The sequence below is a fragment of the Podarcis melisellensis genome (genome assembly GCF_964234715.1).
Source record: "Podarcis melisellensis genome assembly, chromosome: 6".
In the NCBI taxonomy this organism is placed as follows: domain Eukaryota; kingdom Metazoa; phylum Chordata; class Lepidosauria; order Squamata; family Lacertidae; genus Podarcis; species Podarcis melisellensis.
The window spans coordinates 43,004,973-43,028,631 of NC_138538.1; the positions used below are offsets into that span (position 1 = coordinate 43,004,973).

The 23,659-nt window shown below is 44.4% G+C and overlaps 1 protein-coding gene across 2 annotated transcripts in view; it reads left to right on the forward strand.

The window, feature by feature from the left end:
* Positions 1-23,659, forward strand: part of TFEB (transcription factor EB) — a 68,929-nt gene that overhangs the window by 20,884 nt on the left and 24,386 nt on the right. Inside the window, exons 1-2 of one of the 2 annotated variants that reach the window (XM_081915595.1) lie at positions 13,096-13,244; positions 19,435-19,553. The gene's annotated coding sequence lies outside the window, so the exon portion shown is untranslated. Of the gene's footprint in view, positions 1-13,095; positions 13,245-19,434; positions 19,554-23,659 lie in introns of those variants that run through there. The other variant, XM_081915594.1, reaches the window with a different exon arrangement.

Below are 23,659 nucleotides of genomic sequence, written 5' to 3' on the forward strand. Positions count from 1 at the left end.
GGATACAACTGGATCTGTACATGCTGCCATGATGAACAGGAAGCCATGAAAGAGTCAGAAGCTGCAAAGAGGAAGCTACTACTTAAAGGCACAAGAACCCTGAAAGCCCTGTATAGTGTTTTGCCCTCTCATACTGAAAAGGCTTGCACTACAATTGTGCTGTGAATAATAGGGGGGAAATCACCAGGGGGACAGGACAACAATACCACAGAAAACAATGGAATCCCACTGCTCGATAATTATGCAGTTTGTGTTTTTGTTGTTGCTTATAAACAGTGAGTGAGCAAGGAATGGCAATTTCAGATGAAACTGCTAATGCAGAAGGCAAGCAGCCAACCACATCTTTGTATTCCAGTAGCCGGCATCTCCCAATCTAAGGGAATGGGATACAGATACAGGATAGAATTTGCTGAGTTTGCTCAAGAGGACATAGATTTGCACAGAATTTACATATGCTAATTTTAGATGAATAGATGCAAATTTAGAAATAATTGGTATAATTTAAATAGAAATACTGTGAATCTCATCATAGTGTGCCTGCTCAGTCTTCTGTCCAGGTACTAACTGTTGATGGCCCCTGAACTTTCTTCTCATGGTTCTTTATCTTGAAACTAGGCTTGGACAGCCCTTTGCCTCTGTAAAGCAGGACATATCCAACTAACTTGTTCCATCAGCATAAGGATTTCTACATGTGCAATGGAACTTCTTTTTACCCTCTCTTTTTACTCTCTCTCCTCCCTAAATCTGCTCTGGAGGGTTGGGAATAACCCCAAATTTAGTGGGGCAGGTGGGTGGAGTGGGGAATTCCACCGTACAAGCAGAAATTCTTGTGCTGACTGAAATAATTACTTGGAGACTGCCTATGGGCATCCTATATCAAACGGAACTAGAAGCAGCAACCTTGTCCAGCGGTGAACCTTGGGGTCTCAAATGTCGGTGGCACTCTTACCTCTCGCCTTCCATTCTACATCATTGTTGTGGCTTCTCCTGCAGTGCCCTCGAGGATCTGCACTCAGTGTGACCAAACCGGTTATGAGTCCCCAAATCCACCTCTGCCTTGTCACTCACTCATGCTGTGTTACCTCCATTCAGGGGCTTTCAGCCTTAGTCTGCGTTTCTTGGCTTACCTTTTCCAGCAGTCAACAGCCTCTTCCTGCACAGAGGAGAAGGCATGGCTGCAGGAAAAACAGGAAAGATGTCTAGCTGAGCCATGCTCATCTGCTTGCAGCAAAAAATAAAATGAAAACCACTTGCTCTCAGACAACTGCTCCAATTCTCCCTGGCTGGTGGCAGCACTGAGCAACTCCCCCTTCTTGGGTTATAAGTGATGCACCCCTTCACGTGTGCATCCTTGTGTCACAGGGATTTGATTGCAGCAGGAGGGCAGAGGAGAAATAGTTTGTTTACTTAGATTTTGGCTTGGCAGTGCATGCTTATAATTGTTGTTGGTTTTTAAGCATGATCATAAATTTGGGCTTTTGGGGGAGGGGACAGTGAGTGATTAATATGTGACAGGACTTGGGCAATCTTGGATGCCTTGTGCAAATTGGGGACTGTGGAACAGATGTTAATGTGCATTAGTTTTTAGCATGACTGCTAAGTGGAAACAGGGTTGACTTTTTTTGCACACAGATCTGGCAAGTGGCTCAGCTGGACCAGGTAGGCAATCCTGTCTGTCAGCAATCCTAAGCCAAAAACAGGCACTAGAGTTCTCTATAATGTGCCAAGGTTCTTCAGTGCACAAGGCAATGTGGAACAGATTCCATGAAGAACTGAAACCCCCTGGCTTAGATGGTACCTGCACAGCAGTTTTCTAGACAAAAGCCATGCTCAATGTACTTGGTGTATTGTATTTTTTTACCATTTATTCTCCTGAAACATCACAGGTTTGTGTGTGGAAGGGGTGAAGAAGCTTCAAGGAGTCTGTGTCTCAGGTAGCCAGGGATTTTATTGACTTCATGGCATTAGGAGATGCAACGGTGGAAAATGAGGTCTGCTGCTCATGTAGGTCTTCCTACTTCATTTTGGGGGCTTTATCTTTCAGGATCTGCCGCCCACCCAGAGCGGTAATGTTTTCACTGTATTGAATATCTGAGCTGCTTCTGACTATGGTATTTCAAGCATGGAAAGGAAAACATTTGGCCTCTGACCCAACTGCTTGTTAACAACACAGCAGCCTACGTTGCTGAAATGCCGCAGCTAAAACAGTCCTGGTGATTCAGTTGCTCATTGGCCTTACCATTCAGACTCCTGCCCTTATTTGCAACGCTTCTCCAATCTGCAGAGGCTGTGGAGCTGCTGCAGTGCCTATTAATGGGCCGCTTCTCCTTTTTGAGCCTGTGTGTCCTTGTCACAGAGACTAAGGGCCTCGATGTCGCCTCTATCTTCTCTCCATTAGCTTGGTCAAAACATAAAGGGCAGAACTTCACAGCTTGCTGTTGTGCTCACAAATGTTTAAAAATTAGGAGCTACCTGACTCTGTTGCACTGGGAGGAAACTTCAGTGAGAAGATCAGCAGCATCAGACAAATGTCCGTGATAGACAGTTTGCCTGTTGCTGCCAATCTTCTTGTGCAATGTGTAGTCACAAGAGAACACTGAGTGTGGGTCTAGGGCACACTTTCACACAGATCACAGTTCATGTGATACAACTATGAGACTCAACCAGTCTCTTACATGAATTTAGCACCCATCCTGAAACACTCCCCCTTATCCTCAGCAGGCAAGTAAACGTGGAGAAGAGTTTCTGAAGTTGAATAAAGGTGGTTTTTATTCTGTATTTTAAACTACATTAGTCAGACCTAAAATAGTATTGGCTCCTCGTTTTCGGCAAGATGCTTTCAGTGAACTTCCTTAGTGCTGTTGCTGCTATCTGTCTGCATGCTGTCTTCCTTTGAGTCCAATCAGCTAAGTCATGGAAAGCTGGGAGGATACTCCACCAGAAAGCTAGACAAGAACTTTATTCCCTCTCTTAAATGATGCAAAACAGGGAGGGAAACAACCACCCCAAAGTCCTGACTTTGTCCAGATGCAACTAAGTTCAGTGCTACCTAGTGATATAACTATGCAACAACGCTGACTTTTGTTTAAAGAAACAATTAAAGAGCCTGAAACTTCGGTTAGTTGAAATATTCAGCCGCTCATTTCTAAATCTTGAGAAGCATTCTGAATGACACAAGTAGAGCGAGTGATGCTCCAAGTCACAGTATTGTTATCTGTTGTACAAGGTGGCTGATGGAGAATCTCAGGAGGTGAACTTGGGTTTTGAGGTGCTGCTTGTGGCATTTGGTCAGCACTTGCCCACACACAAGGCAGTCTGAAGCAGCTGCTGGGGTTGTGTAGCAATGGCAGCGGCAGCAGTTTCTTCTCTTGAGTTCCGGCAACATCTTGCTGGAAGCCACTGCCGCATGAACCCAGGAAGTGAGGCTTCAGCGGTGGGGGGGGGGGGTGTCACCTTTGGCTGGGGTCCATCAACTTCCCATTTCACCTCAGGTGGCGAAATGGGGCAGACTGCCCCTGCATTTGGTGACTGTACTTCTCAGAGTTAGGAAGAAGGTGTTTGTTTCTGTTAAGTAATTCATGCTCAGTCTCAGCAGAATATAATTTGGGTGTTTCATCCCACCTCCCTTGTATAGGAGCTGGCATTTGGCGGGTCTCTTCTCCATCAGTTTGTATATAAACTTTCTCTCCTGGCTCCAAATGAAGTAGCTCTCATAATGAGTTGCTCTGGTTATATAAAGGCTCATAACCTCTCATAGCTTTGTAATATGAAGAAGCAACTTTTTCCAGGTCAGGTCACTTGGGAATAAGATCTAGGGTTCGAATAGGTGTCCTGCCTTCCTATTAGCAGCTCTGCTGGGCTACATCCAGAAGCTGTTGGTGGTGGTGTTGACCTGCAGCTTAAAAGAGCAACATGTAGGTCATTCTGTCTCAAGATATTCTTTGCCATCTGTACTGCTGTCTCTGCTCACTGTTTCCTTGAGGATAGTGATGGCTAGTGGCAACGCTGCAAAAGCTGTAAGGCGTCCGGAATGACTGGAATTCTGCTACTACAAACTGGAGTTTCAAATGCAAGTTCATCTGGAAGGCCAAAATGAACAAAAGTCTTTCTTCCGTTGTGCACTAATGCTGTGGCAGTTACTGCAAGGCAAAGAGCATACCTCAATGCACCTTGAATAGTAGTCTACAACAACCAAATACAGTGGTACCTCAGGTTACATACACTTCAGGTTACATACGCTTCAGGTTACAGACTCTGCTAACCCAGAAATAGTACCTTGGGTCAAGAACTTTGCTTCAGGATGAGAACAGAAATTGTGCTCCGGTGGTAGCGGGATGCCCCATTAGCTAAAGTGGTGCTTCAGGTTAAGAACAGTTTCAGGTTAAGAATGGACCTCTGGAACAAATTAAGTACTTAGCCCGAGGTACCACTGTAGTGTCAACCTTCCCGTTCACACAGGTTGACTGCTAGCTTTTTCCAAGGCCTTTCGGATAAGGGTGTGATAAAAGTTCCTCCCATTGTTTTGATTTATTTCTTCTGGAGTACTAACAAGATAAGGTTTTGTTTTTTCTATGATTTCCAATACCAACCACAATACTGTGTGCTTGATTTGCTTGTCGCATTTGGTTAGATATTGATTTCCCCGGTGATAAAGAAGATTTATTTCCTCCTAGATTGCGGTTCAGTGTTACAGTTCTGTTTTGTTATGAGGCCTTCCAATTCACTCAGTTGTGCACAGGCAGCAACGTACTTTCTAGTCGACTTAGAAGCATTGCTGAGATGCTTAGGCCATCCTGATCTGATTTAATTTAAGACTTTTTGATGTTCTGGATTTCCATGAGCAGCTGCGTTTGAAGAAGCCTCTGAAGTGAAGAGAAGTGTGCAAAGCATTAATGTAAGCTTTAACTTCCTCCATGTGGTGCTTTGTGTTTAGGCAAAAGCAAGCGGATCTTTCTTTCCCTTCAGGATTATTAAGCTGAAGTTCACACTAGTGCAGGGAACTGTGCCGTTTTCGTTGTGTTGTTAGAAGTTTGTGAGTTTAAAAGTTGACTTCTGATGCCATATCAATGAAAGCTTAAGAAGACACCCCAACCGGGAACTGAGACAATTTAATTGTCTCTCTTTCGGCTCTAAGGCAGAAGAGCAACAGAAGGTGCCTAACTAAACCCAGATACAACTAAGTCCAGTGCCACCTGGTGACAGAACTACATCATGACACTATCCATACACTGTCCAGCCACTCAGAGGGAGGGGGTTAAGAAAGCAGGGGATGTTTCTCCTCCTCCTTGCTTCTGACACTGACTGTTCACTTAGAGGGGGAAATTGAACAGGCAACAACAACAAGGACGGTGGTTGGCAACAGGCCCCTTGTTCAGGTGTGGACTTCAACAGGTACCCAGTGGTACCAAACTCTAGACCTGATAAGTGGTGCTGGGGGAGGGGGGCAGTGCCCTTGCTGACAAGTAGCCCTGCATATCCTATAGGAAATTTTAGCAGAGCCATACATTTAGAAATTAAAATAAGGCTGAAGTCTTAAGCATGCTTAGGTAAAGGTAAAGGTAAAGGTACCCCTGCCCGTACGGGCCAGTCTTGCCAGACTCTGGGGTTGTGCGCCCATCTCACTTAAGAGGCCAGGGGCCAGCGCTGTCCGGAGACACTTCCGGGTCACATGGCCAGTGTGACATCGCTGCTCTGGCGAGCCAGAGCTGCACACGGAAACGCCGTTTACCTTCCCGCTGGTAAGCGGTCCCTATTTATCTACTTGCACCCGGAGGTGCTTTCGAACTGCTAGGTTGGCAGGCGCTGGGACCGAGCAGCGGGAGCGCACCCCGCAGCAGGGATTTGAACCGCCGACCTTTCGATCAGCAAGTCCTAGGCGCTGAGGCTTTAACCCACAGCGCCACCTGTGTCCCCTCAAGCATGCTTACTTGAAAGTTAACTTTGTCACACAATAAATAGGACTTGCTCCATAGAATTATGTTTAAGATGGGATAATTAAAGTGTATATTTCATTATTTCTATTTTAGAAATGTAATGTGGGGCAAAGGCCCCCATCCCCACGGATGCTCTTTGCCCTTTCCTAGGTCGTCTCAATCTCTCCCCCCCCCCCAGCACCACCACTGTTCTGAATGCTGGTGAATGTCAGGCCACAGCTGAATACTCATCAGCCCTAGGTAATGAACTTTCTGCTTAGGGGATGCTAGCACATTGGGGAAGGGCCGTAGCCTAGAATAGACTAGTCTCCTTCCTGATGTGCTAGCTTTTCACAGGCAGGACATTTTTAACGTGGGAGGAGTATTCAGGCATGCAGTTCCCTCTCCACCCACCCACCTGCTGCCTTAAGTGGTAAAGTAGTGTGAAGACAATAAAGCATTTCACCACAACCACCCCTTGGAGTGTGAATTTCCCCTAATTATCCCCTTTTTGTTTGTGCAGGACTACCACAGGCCATTTTCCAGCATACACTTACATATGCTTACTCAAGAATAAGACTTGGCATTTTCCAATGGGTCTTACTCCCTAGTAAATGTGTTTTAGGATTATAGCTTTAGTGCTTGCATGTTACATGGAACATGGAGATGTGTAGGGTCAGGATTGTGGCTCCATGAAGGACAGTTCCTGCATCTTTTCCATTTGCAAGGGTTGATTCCTTTTTATATACTAAAAAGTATGTGTGTACACACTTGCACATAGTGATCAGGGGATTTAGAGCCATTGATCCATGTTATTCAAGCTGAGCGAGCTGTGCAGGTTCTGGACCAGTGCCTGGATGCAATGGTGGGATGGATGAGGGCCAACCAGCTGAGGCTGAATCCCAATTGAGGTCCTTTAGTTAGGAGATTATTGTGCTCAGGAATTAGATGTGTAACCTGTTCCAGTTGAGGTTGCATAGTGTGGGGTTAAAGCCACAATATGAAACCATGAAACAAGGGCAGATAAAACAATATAAATATGGAAAAAGAAACAAGCCAGTACAGCAACAAACAAAAACAAGCACTGAAAAGCTACACACACCCAAGCAGGTCTTTAGCAGTCAATGGAAACACAAAAGAGTCAGCACAAGCTGTGTCTCTGAAGGGAGGGCATTCTATAGTTGGACACTCCATAGGCAGACTTGGGAGTATTTCTTCCATAGATAACTTAACTGAGACCTGATTTTTCCCCAGGTGCATCTTTCACAGAGCACATTATTTTTTGAGGTGATAATGGACTGTCAGTGGAGTGGGTGACTTCTGCTGTGCAATGTGACTTTCCCTCTTCTCCCCCTCTGTGCACCCTAAATCTGTTCTGGAGTCCCGCCCCCCTGGATTTGGGGGTGGTGCGGAGTGTGCAGGGGTGAGGAGAGCGGGGACAAGTCCCACCATCCAAGCAAAAGACATTGCGCTCACACACGCATATATTTTTAGATGAACGAAGCCATATATATGTCCACCATTTTATATGCAACTTGCCCTGGGACTTAATGGTGAATGGTGGGCAGGTAAGAAATACTGTAATAAGTAAATAAATAATATTTCTTATGAAAGTGATCCTGCTTGGTGAGAGTTGACATTTACCATGTCAGGTAGCATAGTGTTGTGGTAAGTACCATTTGTTCGCGGGGTGTTTGTGTGCACTGACAGAGCAATTTTAAAAATGAAATTAATGGAGTTTCATGGTGACCTTACTTTTGACAGTTCCTTGGTAACGAGTCTGTAGGCGTACAACGTCTCACACTTGTGCTGTACAATTTGCACAGTTTTTCTTCCCGATGTTCTCTGCAAGAGCTTTCCTGGCCTCATAGAGTCCTTACCTAATATAGCTCTTTGCATAAGTGTGCACCTGTCACAATTGGAACGGAGGGAATAGGCTGGTCCCCACCTCTTTCCTTGCCCTGCCTATTTAGTCTGGCTAAGCACGTAGGAGAGCACCAGCCTGCTGTGACTAAATCCTAAATGGAGGAATTCCTTTCTTGTGATGAAGTTTTCAGCAAGTCCTGTCAAGGGCTGAGAAAAGCCTGAGTGTCACTAGCAATCCACTTGGTGCTTTGCCTTTCAGCAAGGGCTTGGGGGGTATTGTTTTGTGTTTGTTTCCTTAGGGACCACCATGCAAAAATTGGGTGTTCCGGGCCTTTGGGTCATAGCCATACTTGAGAATGGAAAGAGAGTGCTTGCCTGGCCTTTCATTAGAGCTAGTACAGTATTAGCCTGAGGACTTCTCACTTCTTGGATGCATTCGGGTCAAAGCAGGTTGAAGAAATGCCAGCACCCTGACCACAGGCTGGCAGATCCTGGAGGATCTTGCAGAACTTGATTGAGCAGATTATATGCAAAGCCAGGGCTCACTGTATAGGTGTGGCTTGGTAGATTTATAGCCAGTATCTCTTGCACTTTCAACATAAAAAACCCTTTCTTTAAAATAAGCAAATAATTGGCTGTGCAAGATACCTATGGTCTGTCTTGCACTGGTAAAAACCAATGGGAGCTGTGGCCTACTCCAGTCTGTTCAAATCCAGTGGTTTCAGGGAAGCCTCCTTGCACAGAACTGTGTTCTGTGTTTAGTAACTGAAGCCTTCTATGTTTTTCATGGTTATTTAAAGCCTCTGATAAGTGAGGAGCTAAAGATAGGCTCCTCAGCTGGCCCTAGGAACATGTCACAGAGGGAGGCCTGCCTTGGGGGTTCTCTCTGAATCCCAAACACAAAGAGGAAGATGTGGCTCATAGCTTACAAGAGAGGGTGTGTGCTGAGCTTCTCCCTGGCATTAGAAGCCAGCTGGGCAAGCCTTCTCACACAAGAGCCTTATCTTCTTGCAGCAGGGCTTCCTAGAATTTCTGGTTGTGAGCACGAAGGCTCCTGGCACTTATAAGCTGTTAGTGCCAGGAGCCCCCTGTCTCTTGCCTCCCCAGAATGTCGCCTCCCTCCCACACCATGCCCGAATGTGAGACTTCTGGGTATAAGTGAGTCAGTATGTTTATGAGCACTGTAGCAGACAGTGGTGATTTTGCAAATGTGAGTGTCTGGGGCAATATTTGCCTCAAAACCACTGGGAGCCCAACTAGCAGTAAAATATTGTTATAGAACTTCTGGGGGGAATCCTCCTAAATACTAAAATTAATAAATGCTAGGATTTGGGTTTATTTGTGATATGAAGGGAGAATGTAAGATGCAAATTAATTTCTGGGTAGCCAAAATTTAAGAGAGCCATTGTGAGTCCTGAACAAGACAATGGCACTTCTAGCCCCAGGTGTGACTAGTAGAGACTGCAGATTTGGAAGGTTGCCAGGGTAACTGCTTTGGGGAAGGGCAAGGGGATTCTGGGAAGAAGAAAGGGGGAGAAAGAATGACTGTCTGCAGTGCTTTGGGCCATGCTGTAAGATCTGGACCCCCTCCATGCAGACTGAAGGTGTAATTATGTGAATAAACCCATATTTCTTAAAGCTTGACAGTCTCCGCCATGTCTTCCATTCTCCAAAGGGACATAGACCCTGTGTGTGTGCCTGTGGCCCTACGCGCTCCTGCCACTGCTTAGCAGAGAGAGGGGTGGGCACTGGGCTTTTATAACAATATATAACAGTGCAAAATTAAAGAGAAATTGAGTTTTTTCTGCGTACTGTATACATGTTTAGGATTGTACTATTAGTGTTGTTCATCAGTCACCATGGCCCATAAGAAACCCCCTAAATTCCCTATTAGGGCAAAATGTTGCAAAATAATGTGACATTTTGATTGGCTCCAGAGGGAAAGGGAGCAAATGTCCACCAATTGTTAGTAGCTTCCCTATGTAGTTCATAGCATCCCTGAGTTAAAAGGAATTCAGTTTGTCCTATAAATAAAGTTTCACTGACAGGTGCCAGTCCAGTTTTCTTTGAAAACCTTAGAGGATGAGAATTCAATCCAGAGGTGCATGAATTTCAATTGTTTGGAAACAAAAAAATACTTGTTTGGCAGCCATTGTGTGTCTGAGAAGCCTGGTTGCTGTTTCTTCAAGCAAAGTGCAGCAGGCAAGTGTGATTTGTAGGAAAGAAGCAACAGGCAAGAGAAGGGTGCTTAACCATTTCCCCCCAGTGGAAGATCCCACAGCGAGTCTTGCTGCTATCACAAAGGAAGCGTCTTAGTTTCAGTCCATACAAGATTTCCTTTTGTGATATTCATTTTTTCGTTTGGTGCTTCCGCCCCCCCCCAAAAAATGTTTAGGGTACTCTCATTTTCCTACTCATATTGAAATACTGCCCCTCAACGAGGCCAAACTTAGATTCACAAAAGGTTTAGGGGTATGCGTACCCCTGAGTCCCCTCATTCATTCATTCATTCATATTAAACTGCTTGTTTCATTTATTATGCACATGAACTGTGAAAGGGAAACTGTCAGATTCTGGTTCCTGTGTATTTTAAGGGGTGACAATACTCCTATTTTAATAATTTTTGTGCCCACTACTTTGAACTGATACGCAACACGTGCATTTTGTAGTTTGTCTTAGGAGTGCGCACAAAAATATCCTATGAAGTAGCCCTCATTTGTACAAATGAACTTTGCAGGTACCAAAGACCAGAGGTTCTTTTTTAAAAAATCCAAGTTCTATTTCCATTCCAAGGGATGTGTTCATAGATGGCAGTGCCTTTGCTATATGCAAACTCATTAGGAACTCTGGGAGTATAGTGCTGTAATTGTTAACGCAGAAAAGTTGGAGTTTCTTGTGTGAGAGGGGGTTAGTTTGAGTGTAGCTGCATACCTGGCTCAAACCTCTGGATCTACCATCTCTGGGGGGGGGGTGTTGTGAGGGGAAATTTTGACTGAACTATGAGAATCTCAGCTTACATCCTAAAATGGAAAGTTGTATGTGTAGTGGTGGATTTAAAATGTTATTTCCATATGTATCCTGACTGTTTCTCAGTCACAGCTGGTTTATTTTTTGTACTAACAGCTGTCCCTTCACCAAATGGACCCAGGGCGGGTTACAAAAAATGCCACAATTAAAAGAAATACTGTGTAAAATAATAAAATGAAACCACACAAAAAACAACCGATATCAGAATAAGGAAGCAGCAGCACAAAACAGCAATGTACAGAAATGCAGGAGGAAGGAAGACATCCACTCAGCAAAAGGCCTGGGCATAAAGAGTGTGACTTGACTAGGGATGTTGGAGAACTTTGCAATAATTGAACTTGTTAGCGGGTGGTGCTGTGGGTTAAACCACAGAGCCTAGGGCTTGCTGATCAGAAGGTCTGTGGTTCGAATCCCTGCGATGGGGTGAGCTCCCGTTGTTCGGTCCTAGCTCCTGCCAACCTAGCAGTTCGAAAGCTTGTCAAGTGCAAGTAGATAAATAGGTACCACTCCGGCAGGAAGGTAAATGGTTTCTGTGTGCTACTCTGGTTCACCAGAAGCGGCTTAGTCATGCTGGCCACATGACCCGGAAGCTGAACGCCGGCTCCCTCGGCCAGTAAAGTGAGATGAGCGCCACAACCCCAGAGTCGTTTGCAACTGGACTTAACTGTCAGGGGTCCTTTACCTTTTTATACAGTAATAGCCAAAGTAAATTATTTCCCCCAGGGAAAAGTAAATAAAGCAAGCTTTGCAAACTCTCTCTCTCTCTCTCTCTCTCTCTCTCTCTCTCTCTCTCTCTCTCTCTGTGTGTGTGTGTGTGTGTGTGTGTGTGGTATCCTCCAGTCTCTCTGCCATAATCCAAAATATTGGCCCATTTTTTAAAAAATACTGTTGCTCTCTCTGCATTTTGCAGATTACCACGTTTTCTTCTGCATGTGGCTGTTCACAGCTTTGGAAGTAGGAAGGGAAAGTGAGGGAGATGATTGGATTTGTTGTGAAATTACAATGGTTGTTTCTCCGTTGGGGATGTCTTGCTTATGATCTGTGTCATTCACACAAAGATAATGACTTCAAATCTTTTGAAATAAATTAAAAAATTGTCCAGTAGCACCTTAGAGACCAGACTTAGAGAATAAGAGGCTTAGACTTAGAAACTAAGTTTGTTCTTGGTATAAGCTTTCTTGTGCATGCACACTTCTTCACACTTCTACCTACCTGAATTTAAAATCTTTTGTTTTATTTCCCACCTTAAGTAAATAAGGTGGCAGGCCTGCCGTCATGATATCCGTTATATAAGAGGTGGTTATGCCTCTATAACAATGACATTATTTTCACAAATCGCAATACTGAGTTTATTTAACAAACCACGAACTGCAGTGGACCAAGCTTGAGTAATGATAATGTGATCAAAAGATGAACAGGTAGGGAACAGCAAAGTACACCCCTAGTCTAGATCAATAACCCAAAACACGGTACAGTGGTGCCCCACAAGACGAATGCCTCGCAATACGAAAAACTCGCTAGACGAAAGAGTTTTCCTTTTTTTGAGGTGCTTCGCAAGACGAATTTCCCTATGGGCTTGCTTCGCAAGACGGAAAAACCGCTAGACGAAGAGACTCGCGGAACGAATTATTTTCGTCTTGCGAGGCACCACTATACAAAGTACACCTCAGAGGGGAAGTCATTCCATAATGTGGGGGCCACGACAAAGACCTTCCCACATGCTGCCAACCCTTAAACCACAGAAAGTGGTGGCACTGCCAGCAAAACCTCCCCTGCTGATACTAACACCTGGACAAATCAGTACAAGGTTTGAAGGTATGGGAGGTGCCTCAGATCTGGGGCAAAGAAACCAGGCAATTAGTTTCCACTGCCCCAGGTGCTTTGAGTGATTGAAGTGGAACAGGAAGACCTCTTCCTACTCCTCCTCTTCCTGTTTGCTGTAGCATCACCCACACATCTCTGTACTGGCAGCATTTGGGAGTGATGGCAAAGTTTTTAAGTTCTTCTACTTATTCCTGGAGGCATGTCAAACCCAGCTGAAGTTGTAGGCGCAAGTACGGGAAGGAGAAAATGTGGCTCTTTTCATTGAGTGCCCCGAGTTGAGACTCTGTGGGAGGTGCAGCGTAGACTTGCTGGCACTGGCAGCTCCCAACTCGTGGTGTTTGGGTTGTTTGTTTAGCCCCACCAGTGATGTCTTGGTCACATTTAAAAGAATGAGCTAAGCAGCCTTGCAGTTTTGCAACTTCCTCTCCCCACGGCTGCTGAGCACTAAATTAAAAGCGAGACCCTGAAAAATGAGGAAATGCCGGGTGCTGTGTGAGAACTGGAGAGAAAGAGCTTGTTTGGTTACAAGGCGATGTGGCCGGTCACCTTCTTTCTTTGGGAACTGTGAAATTCTCTCCTCCTTTCCCTCTTCTTCCTGGCGCACTGATCACTAAGGTAAAAACTTTTGGGATTCACAAATGTGTTGTGCATCTGCATTTGGAATTAGAGGTCAGCTTGGAGTGCGGCACCCTTCCATATTTGCTGTCGATAAGCTTGATGGTGGTGCATGAGTTAGTTGTGTGATTGCTCTCAAGGAGCTCCCATGAAGGTCTCTTCTTCTTTGCAAAAGAGATGGGAGTGCGTGTATTGTTTTCTGGACTGTGTGGAAGATGCTAAATCTCTTGTTTTTGAAAGTTGAGAATGTGTGCCAATTAAAAATGCCCTAAATTAGTTTAGTCCGATGTACTCAGGAGAACAGTAGAACATGAGAGTTGAGACCCTGCCACAGTTGAAAACAAGTCAGTCACGTGCACTTCAGGCATGCTTGCCAGCACGATAGGCATGCCTTACCTAAGCTATATTTCAAATTTTGAGTGTTAATTTTAATTCAATAAATTCTTAAATTCAAATTGCAAGCTTGAGTAGTTTTGTCTGGCTCTTCAAACTGATCAAAGCAAGCTCTTTGTTTCCACAAACTATGCCACATTAGAGTTGTCCAATGAGCTTCTACACATGAATTGCCCAGTGCTGAATTCACATGCCCATGAGTGTTTGTGCAAATAAGAAAAAGAGTACCTACTTCAAACTTGCAACTGTAAGAAGAGCCTTGGATTGTGATAGTCAACAGTTGGGAAAGCCATTGATTTGGAACTGTATCCTGGCCAGGCCAGATGTGAGAGGCACAGACTTGGCTTATATGCTAGCTGTGTTTCCCATGGTGTTTATAGCTCCATTTTACCCTGAAGTACTGCTGCTAGAGAATGGAATAACCATTCATCAAGCAGTATTGTTGTCACTTAAACTTTATGCCGTGCACTGTTACAAAGCTTCAGGGTTTATTTTTACTGTGTCATAAAAACAAAAAATATTAAAAATCCACTGCTAAAATATCCTCTCTACTTACTCCTGTTTGCCAGCTACATGCCTCAGAATGACTAAGAACCTGCTGAGCGTAAACTATTAAACAGATGTTAATGGCTGGTGTTATAAAAGTGAGAGGGATTGGTCAAAAGACCTTGCCTCACAGTTCTCCCAACTGTATCAGAGTTTCCCCTCACTCTTAACTGTAACCCATAAAGTCCACAGCATATCAAGTATTAGGGTGTTGTCTAGCAGCCCAACTGAGTTTAGTCAAGGTCACAGTTGAACATTTGACTGCCCACAGTTTCACATGTAAAAGAAAAGAGAACTGTTCCATTTTTTTAAAAAAAATAAACCTGCCTCTTTATACGTAATATATAAACTTTTGTTCTGCACAAGTAATCCTACAACTGAGTGCATATACCTCATTGCCTGGAAGCCATTATTGCAAGAAAGTGCAAACTTTCGCAGTAATATATACTTCTGCATCCCAAGCCACCTTCAGAGGAAGCCCGGAGAGGAAAAAAAGACCATCCTTTTGCCAAAGGCACTCGTGAACCTAGCTGGCATGCCTAGTATTTTTTCACACAAGCCTCTGCCTGGGCATCCTTCTTGCTTTGGAAAGCTGGAATATTTACACTTTTAAATTGAGTCTGTGCAGCAGGACTGGTGGGGCTTGTGCAGGCTGCCTTTGAAAGTACCACAGCTAGCCTCTCTCTCTGTGTGTTGGTCTTGGCCAAAGTTTGGGAACGCTGCCCTCCAGGATGCAGTGCTCTCCACTTGCTTCTTAGTGGCACTTAGAAAAGAAAACCCAAGAAGAAAGACTTGCTGAGAGGGCTGCGGGGGGAGCTACACTCCATTGTTTATACTTCTTTGTCCTCTATTTCCTTTTCTGAAGACTTGTGTATGTGTTGAAGATGTTTCACAAAACAAAGGGCAAAGGTGAAACTTTCCCCTCCACCTCCTTTCTCCTGGAGCATTCAATAATTACCGGGTCCCTCCTCGGACATTTGTGCTGGCAATTTTTTTCTTTTTCTTTTTGAAATGGACTCGACGGTGAAATTGATTTTTCCATTCATAAAACATCACTGTCAAATGTTAAGCACAGGAACTGGAGGGAGCAGGGACATGGCTCTGAGATGAAGCAATTGCTCTGCAGAGTTTCTTTTGTTTTGGGGCTTGGGTGGAGGTGCAAAAGTTTGACTTTCTTATTGACCCACGGGTTCTTCCAGACAGGAGTTCATTGCTGAGTTAATGCTGCTCACGGCCACAAGTTGCTGTTTTTCCACACAATGTCCTCCTCAGAATTCACTCCCTTTTTTATTTTTTTACATTTAATCTGTATTTTCCCATACCACCTAAAATCTGATAAGTAAAAAAAACCAAAACCTATTATGCATCTGTAGCCACATTGTGTGTGTGTGTGTGTGTGGTCTGTCATGCATGTTGTTGTATTTCAGTGCGTGGCTTCTTATTGTCATACCTCTACTTCCAGTGGCTCCTCACCTGGGCACAGCTTGCCCATTTTTGTTTCTAGTGGCCCAAAAGACCAAAGGAAAGGAACCTATTTCCATTTATTGCAGCAGACTTTGGAGGAGATGGGTACAGAAAAGCTGGGATGCTCAAGAGAGTCTCTCTTGTCCCTTTCCTGGCCCCACAGCACTGCTTTCCTATCTGGTAGTTCTTGCCACCACCCTCTTTTTATAGGTCACTTACAGCCTCAGAAAAGGGGGAAACTGGGGTGACCAATTAACTGTTAGACTTGGGGATCCCAGACCAGTCAGTGCTCCTTGCACCCCCAGCCAATCCCTTGCAATCTGCTGCCCCACCCCCCAATATAGCGAATTCCTGACTTTGACCAACTTTGATCCTAGACCTCCAACAGGGTGAAAACCAAAGCAGTCTACCTGGGAGCAGGCGCTGGGGATGGTCAGCTTCCCAGTGGTCTGGAAGATGGGTATGGATCCCGTGATGGTGGTGGGAGGAGACAATAGCACCTCAGTTTTGAGGGGGTGGCTCTTGGCTCTTTCTGACCAATGAGAGCACCCCATTCTCTCAAGATATCCACACAGTAAATGCTGAGTGTATCCTAGGACAGAAATCACATCATGGAGTTGTTTTAAGTTAATACAGAAACTTTGCACTAGACTTCTTTTACCACTCTTGCTCAAGGCCTTAAATTACTTTATCATTCTTTTAAAAATCAAAATGCCTATTGCACTGCTGAAAACCCCCACAAGCCCTCATTTTGCCATTGTGAAACACTTAGGATTAATAAGGCTAGTAATGCTCCTTCCTTCCTGGGAATTGACCCGTCCCTGTCTGGAAGCTCTGTGGATGACAATTTATTTTCCCTAGAAATGTAAGGGCAGAAAGAGGCTGGTAGAGGGAACCACACACATGGGCTCTCTGCTCATACTGCATATCCCACTGTACTACTTCCCTTTTCCTGGTGCTCCCATGGAACTAGGGAACAAGAGAACTCGGGGCAGGTTAGTATTTCATCCTGGGGCAATCCTTCCCAGAGTTTTGTTTTCCTGCAGTTGCTGCTGCTGCTTATTCTTATTTATTAAATTTCTGCCGTGTCCTTCTTCCCAAAGGAGCCCAGGGCAGCAAACACAGTAGTAAAGTGATACAGTTAGAAACAAAGACCTATTTAAAAAATGGAAAGCAATTAAGAGCATTTAACAGGAAATTAAAAACATACACACACCACCACATCTAATTTCATGGTTTTCTGTAAAAGTATTTTTCAGCCATCATATGCCTGGGTGAATGATGTTTTTCAATTCCTCCTGGATATTGCTAATGGGGAAGACAGGTGTACCTCACCAGGGAGGGCATTCAAGTAATGGGGGAACTGCCACTGGGAAGGCACTGTCATGGGTCAATGGTGACCAGGGAGCATCCATTGGTCCCAGTGGGGAGTGCAGCTTATACGGACAGCACTTGTTTGGGACACTGTGGCAGTGTCCCCCAACGGCATCCTAGGCGGGTTTGTCTTCTGCAGATTGACTTGGAGCTTGGCTGAGCACTGAGCTAAATACCGACTTTGAGCCAAGCAGTGTTGCCAGCTTGAAGGTAGGGCAGAATGCACAGCTGCATTCCCCTTTACTTGGCTCAGCTGGTAGGACCTTGCGGTTGTGGAAGAGATTGACAATCTTAAATTAACGTTGCCTGTTGCCCCATACTACTAACCCCCCCAGCAGCTGGTGGGAAGTGCAGGCCTGCCACGTGCTCAGGGCCATGGCTTGTAGAGTTTTGTGAGCGGTGAAGATCATTCTGCGGGGTCTACGTTCTGCAGGGTTAGGGCTATAATATGCACAGAGAAGTTCTCCGCCTTGCAGGGCTCCCACAGTGTCTGCACACTAATCCTGAGCAGTGGTGGGTTTTTGTTTTTTAAAAAAACATGAGGAGGTGCTGACATTCACATTTTGGTAAAAGTGTTGCAGGCAGCAGCATAAAATGGGTGTCATGGGCAGCATAATCCGAGATATTATGGTGCCCTGTGTCATAACACAAAAAGTGCTGGGCCTGAAGATGTCTCTCTGTGCGTGTTTATAGGCATAATGTATATAATGTGAGGTGAGGGGATTTCTTTGAGGTCTCTTGAAGAGTTAAAGTACAAATCCTTATTTTAGGTAGATGTTATGTTGTGTTTTTTATTATATATATATTTTCTGGCAAGCCAATAACTAGAAATAGAATCCGTCTCCTATCACCTCCCAAGGAAGAATGATTTTAGGAGACTGGCAACACCTCCTTCTTGAGTAGGGTGAGGGATCTGTAACCCAACCTACCCCTGGATGTTTTGCCTGTGCTATATATAGTAGCTGGCCTCTTGGAAGTTTGTTTTTATCCCTCTTGGTAAATATATTTTTTGCAGCCATCAGACACCCCTTCCCCCACCCCCACCAAAGGTTCAAAATAGGAGTAACTGATGGAATTAGGAGTCTATGCTCTATAGGAAAAAGGAACATGTGTACTGTACTTGTTATCCTGTATAAATGACTAAAGGACCCCCCTTTTCTTTTTACTAAATATTGAGGAGGGATGGCTCTTGACTGCATTAATCATTAACTCCTCTGAGCAAGCACAACAGTTAACTTGAGCGTACAACTGAGCTAAAGTAATGGGAGATACAGTCTGCTGCTAGATTTATGAACTGTGAATGAAAACGACTCCTCATATCTAAGGCACTGCCTGGACTGCCAGGTTGAATCTTCCTCACTTTGCAACTGGCGGTGTCATCTGCTCTGGTGCAACATGCTGCCCAGCATGAATTCTCTGCTTACACCTACAGTGATGTTCACCCGCCTGCGCTTTGTGCCCTCTTTGAACAGCTGTGAAGGACTCTTCAGTGTGCAAAAACTGTTTGGGTGTTTCAGCCTCCTTGTGGGTGGCACTGTGAAACAATCCTGTTTCTCCTTGGGCTATGATTGCAGCTTTTTGTTCAGCTTTAAAATGCCCTCATCTGAAATTTAGAGAAAGGAGAAACTGCAGATGGGTAAACAGCTGATAGGGGAAGGGGCAATAGGTCAGGGGCAGAACATTTTCTTTACGTTCAGAATGTCCCTGGTGTCTCTAGCTAGGGCTGGGAAAGACTCCTTTCTAGAACCCTGGAGATTTGCTGCCAGTTAGCATGGACAGATCTGAGCCAGATGGACCCAATGGTCTGACTTGATGTACCTCAAATTCCTATGTTTTTGACAGTTTTATCAAAGGCCAGCTCCCTTATTTGGCCATCTGAAGCCAGTCCCTCTGGTGACGGTGTGGGAAGTGAACTTTCAAGTCAGGTGTCACAAACTCATGACTTCTTGAATTGCAGACTGTTATGGTGGCATTTGTGGGTTTTTAATACATGGCTTGCTCTTGCTGGATTTCCCCTAACCACAAAATCTCCTCTAGCATACCATGCTTGTGTTTACTACCTATCCAACAAATTCATTCTCAGTGATGGTTGCAAAGCTAAGTGCCCTATGGGGACCAGCAGCTTTTTGCCTGGCATTATGTTATAACAATTGATCTTGACTTTTTAAAACCTTGCATCTAAGACCGGTGATATGAATCCTGAAAAATTACAATATTTGGATAATAGGTGGAATTAGGAATGAATGTGCTGGGATGAATTTGCAATGCTATAGCTTCTCTTCTACATTACCTAGGCTTTCATGACTGGGATAGATGCTTTTTTTTTTTAAAAAAAGAAGAAGACATGATACAATTTCCTGCCAGTTACTGATCTTGGTTTTCCCCATGCTTTTCTCCATTTTTTGAATTCTAGAAAGTCATACCAAAGGGACATCTGAACAAACGCTTCCTCCCATCCCATATGTGCCTTCCCAATCCTTGAGGTCATTGGAAGAGGCCCTATTGTGGGTGCCCCATCCATCTAACAGTTGGGTGAGTAACAACCAGCTTTATATTTTGTGGCATTCCCAATGAGTGCGTTTTGTCTTCCAGGTTCTTTGAGGCAAGGGACAAGAACGTCCTTTTATTGAAAGCCTCTTTTTTTTTTAGACCAATGCTGTTTATATTAAGATGTCATGATAGGTCATGGTTTAGTGTGCTTAAAATGAAACCAGCATCTCCCCAGGCTCATGTGCTCCCCTCTCTTCCATCGACACACCCATGAGGTGTTGAGAAGGGTTTGCTTCTGTTTTTGATTAACTGTGGCATCATATTTTGTCCAAAGCCTATAAATTCAATAATTCCAATATAGCAGTGCTAGGTTTGTGCTGCTGTGTTTGTATTGTTTCTGTTTTGAATCTTTTTATATGTTTTCTTATTGTTGTAATATTTTCAACACATTGTGTACTGTCCTGGGCTCCTTTAAGAAGAAGGTAAAGGGACCCCTGACCATTAGGTCCAGTCATGACCGACTCTGGAGTTGCGGCGCTCATCTCACTTTACTGGCCAAGGGAGCCGGCGTACAGCTTCTGGGTCATGTGGCCAGCATGACTAAGTCGCTTCTGGCAAACCAGAGCAGCACACGGAAACGCCATTTACCTTCCCGCCGGAGCGGGAACTAGAAGTGTTTGCAATCAAAAGCGCCTCAAAAAACCAGACTAGGCAGCCAGAGGTATAGTTCCTTCAGAAAACACAAAGCAGGGTGGGCGGGTCCCTTTTTAGTATCATCTCTCCGGCCTATGGAGGATCAAAAGCAAAATATCAGGTGTCCATAACTTTAGGGCTGGTTTTCGTATACTGTCTGCCTCCACAGAAATACTTTCGGAATGATTCCTGTGGAAGGATGTGTGTGGAAAATGAATGTCTGAAGGCTGGTAACAGGTGCTCAAAAGGAGAATGGAAATGTGGGTTGTGCTACAGTTTTCCTGCATTTGATGTAACTGATCCAAATCCTCAGCATTTAGGAAAGAAGAGAGCCTGGATTGTAACTCTTGACTAGTTTGGCATTTGGTATGAAACAAGCCTAATAAGCCAGAGGCTTGTACTACAACACTAGTCCGAGTGGCCAAGGCAATGCAAATTGGCTTATCCCCATTCTGGCATAGCTGACACTGGCTAAAAGCTGAGGAGGGGCAATGGTTTCCCTGCTGTCAAAATTCCTGGCCTTAACCCTTGCCTAGTTCTGCAAAGCTGCCTTTTGTATGCAGCTCAGTGTGGCACACACTAGTTCTTTGTTAGCCAGAAGCACCAGTTACTAAGGCTAGGATGCTCAGCAACTCATCAAGGGCAGATCTGTGTTTTGTATTCTGTGCCGTCCTCAAGGAGTGCCAATGGTACCAACTTCCTGCTATCTTCTTTTCTGACTTGATTGGGCAGCATGGGGGACAAATAAAAACTAAGCTTTTATTATTATTACTTTTAAAGACTTTAATTACAACAGAAGAGGGTTCTGGTGTAGATAGTTCTTTTTTTTTAAATGAGCCACTTTTTTAGCCAGCGTAAAATAAAGTGTACCCAGTTTTTTCCTGGCAAACATTGGAGGTCATGGTGTCATAAAGCCCTGATTGTAATCACAACCTTTCTTGCTAGGAGGAGGGTTGAGGCCCAGCCTCAGTTTCCTCCAAAACAGGTGTGCTGTCTAAGCCACAGCAAGAAGAGTTTGCAAAAGTTTCTATAGCTCTGGGGCATGAGGTTCTCAGGAAGGAAGGAAAGAGGAGAGAGTGATTTGGGTAGTGGGTTGGCATTTGGGGCAGCTGTGCTTTAGCCTCTGCTTTTGCCACAAGTCTTTCTGTGATCATCATTCAATAAGCCATACCTTTCTATTTGGGATGGGAGGTGTGTGTGTGTGTGTGTGTGTGTGTGTAGATATTAGCCTGTATTACGGAATGGCAAGAAAGGGGTTATGAAGTCAAGACATACTGGGTGAATATTTGGTGACCATTTGTCAAGCAGTAACTTATAACTGTGGACATGTAGGGAGTGGGTAATTGCTAGTCGTGATTGTGAGTAGAAGTTTCCTTCCTGCTCAGTAAGAAATATGAGAAAGTGGAAGAGGGCAGAATTCTGCTCCTGCTGCATGGTTGCATACTGACCACTTTATAGATAGGAGGATTTTCACCCAGAAAAGTATTTGGGCCTCCATTCAACATTTGAATTTCAAACATCTGAGTCAGACTCCAAGGACAGCATCCCAAGTATATCATACCTCCTCCTCTTTTTCTTCCTTCTCAGTAGTTTTTGCTGAAAAGGACTGGAGCCTGAATCATTAAGTTCCTTAATTGAGCCCATTACAGTGCAATGCTATCTTAGTGGGGTAGCATCAGGCACCTGAAAAGCATACAAAAAGAGCAGCAGCTCTGGAAGAAGGAAGGTTGGTCAATGACCAACAGTTCCTCCTCCACCATCCATGGTATTCTCTATGCCTTTCTGATGTTGCCTTTGGCAAATTGTTAGCATCCTTTTGTGAGGTGGCTTGTGCCTGTAGTAAAACAGACAGCAATCATTTTGTCCCCTTTGCTACTGGTATTTTAAATATGGTAAATATTCTATGAGGCATGTGGATCACATGAGGCAGTTTGGAGCCCAAAGGGTTCAGAACAAGCAAGGCATGTTTCTCTCACCTTGAAGTCCCTGGGGCAAATTCACCTCTGGTTCCCAGCCCAGCTATTGGTTGGGTATCTTCACATTTACTGATATCTACTTGGCTGCTCTGTTTCATTTACCACAAACTGAATGTTTTGTGCACCACTGCTCAGGTGTTATGTCCGAACAGGAAATATCCACCTCTGTTGGGGACACAGGGCTGTGCATGTCCTCATCTACCTCAGCACTGCTTTCTGTATTCCAGACCTTCTTGTATTGAGCAAAGGAAGGTCTGAAGGTGGCTTCTGCCAGGACTCCTGATTCTGCAGTGGCTTCTAGTGTGTTCAGTGTGGGTAAAAGCCTCCTTTTGTCGTTTTCTGCTCAGCACAAGAGGGTCTGAGACTGAATGGGCAAGGACAGGCGTATTAGATTCTGTTGTCTAGTCCTCTGTGACCCCAACACAGATTGCAATGAGATTCAGGCAACCTATTCACAAACTTAGTTAGATCTAGGAAATGAGTAGAGCTTTACCCATGATTAGTGTGGTTATCCCAGTCAATGCCAATTCTGTTGTTGTTGATTGAATTGGACTTTGAAGTGGCTATCAGTGGGGAAGTTCAGGCCATTCAGATGATGTGTATTTCTCAGACGTGCACAGGACCCAGGACAGTACATCCTTACTGCCTCCCTATATGATGCCAGTGGCCAGATATTGGCACAGAAATTGAGGCGGAGATTAGTACTGCATAGGTTCTTCCAGCTCCAGTAGTCATAGAATGGTCCATCCATCCATGCAGTTGCAGGGAGAAAATATATATAGCTATAAATATGTCTATGTCTATGTCTATATCTATAGATGATATAGATAAAGATATACAGTCGTACCTTGGATCCCGAATGCCTTGGTACTTCGACATTTTGGCTCCCGAACACTGCAAGCCCGGAAGTGAGTGTTCTGGTTTGCAAACGTTCTTGGGAAGCAGAACATCCAACAGGGCTTCCACGGCTTCCAATTGGCTGCAAGAGCTTCCTGCAACCAATCAGAAGCCACACTTTGGTTTCCGAATGTTCTGGAAGTCGAACAGACTTTCGGATGGATTCCGTTTGACTTTCAAGGTACAACTGTAGATCACTTGTGGGAGGAAATTAGCAAAAATAAACAAAATTAACAAAATAATTGGCTGCATCCCTAGATCCAAAGTTCAGGGCTAAACACACTCTCCAGCAAGAGAGACCCACCCAGCAGAATTTAAAAGTCACAAAAGCAACCAGCAGGGAAAGCGTGGGAATATAGGCTGTAAAACCCTTTTAATATCCTGGCAAGTCCACTACCAGCAGTTTAGTTTTTTGATATATATGAGGGGGGAAAGAGCGAGCAGTTGCTAGTAAAATGTCGTAATTGCTTAAAGCTTCATATTCGAATGCAAATCACTAAATAAATAGTCAATTAAATGTCACAGTTAAGTCACATACTTCTGTTATGCCTGTATAAGTATTCTAAGGAAGCCAGTGAGCGA